This window comes from Tarenaya hassleriana, unplaced genomic scaffold (assembly GCF_000463585.1).
Source record: "Tarenaya hassleriana unplaced genomic scaffold, ASM46358v1 Cleome1, whole genome shotgun sequence".
NCBI classification, from domain to species: Eukaryota; Viridiplantae; Streptophyta; class Magnoliopsida; order Brassicales; family Cleomaceae; genus Tarenaya; species Tarenaya hassleriana.
Window position 1 is genome coordinate 441,234 of NW_010960187.1, and position 850 is coordinate 442,083.

Below are 850 nucleotides of genomic sequence, written 5' to 3' on the forward strand. Positions count from 1 at the left end.
GATTGGATTGTCCATTCCGATTATGAACAATCGTTGCACAGAAACCGATTAGATCTAGAAGCTCTACGAGTAAAGCACTTGTCAAGGCCTCGATTGTACGTGTCATGGACCATGCCAAAGCTGGGTGTGCCATGCTATCTTGATGAGGCAAGATGGAGAAATGGTGGTTCTCATAGCTTGAAAGTAGATGCTTGATCTGAATGTGGTTTCGAAAATCCCTTATTTATGTAATGCTAAGCGTGTACCTCCCATTATTAGAGCGCCTGTCAAGGTATCGATCGTCCGTAACACGGGTCATGCCAAAGCTGAGCGTGTCGGATTATCTTTGTGAGGCAGGGTGAGAAATCGTGGTTCCCACAACTTGAACATGGTTTACCTTAGGTTAAGTTGTCAAGTTTCGACTTGAGACTTAATGGTACAGATGAGACGAGTATGCAATGATATTTGATATCATAATCTCATAAAAGGATCTGAGAGTCATATTGGATGTGATTGACATTAGTTGTCTACCTAAATAGCATAAAGATGGGTGTAACAGTCCATTCTTATGCGAAATATGGATCTTAGTCCCATATAGAAAATTATTATAGGGTTATTACAGCTTGAATATGGTTTACCTTAGGTTAAGTTGTCGAGTTTGACTTGAGACTTAACGGTATAGATGAGACAAGTATGCAATGATATTCGATATCATAGTCTCATAAAAGGATCTGAGAGTCACATTGGATGTGATTGAATTAGATGTCTACTTATATAGCATAAAGATGGGTGTAACAGTCCATTCTTATGTGAAATACAGATCTTAGTCCCATATAGAAATTTATTGTAGGGTTATTTTTCTTTATGGGAA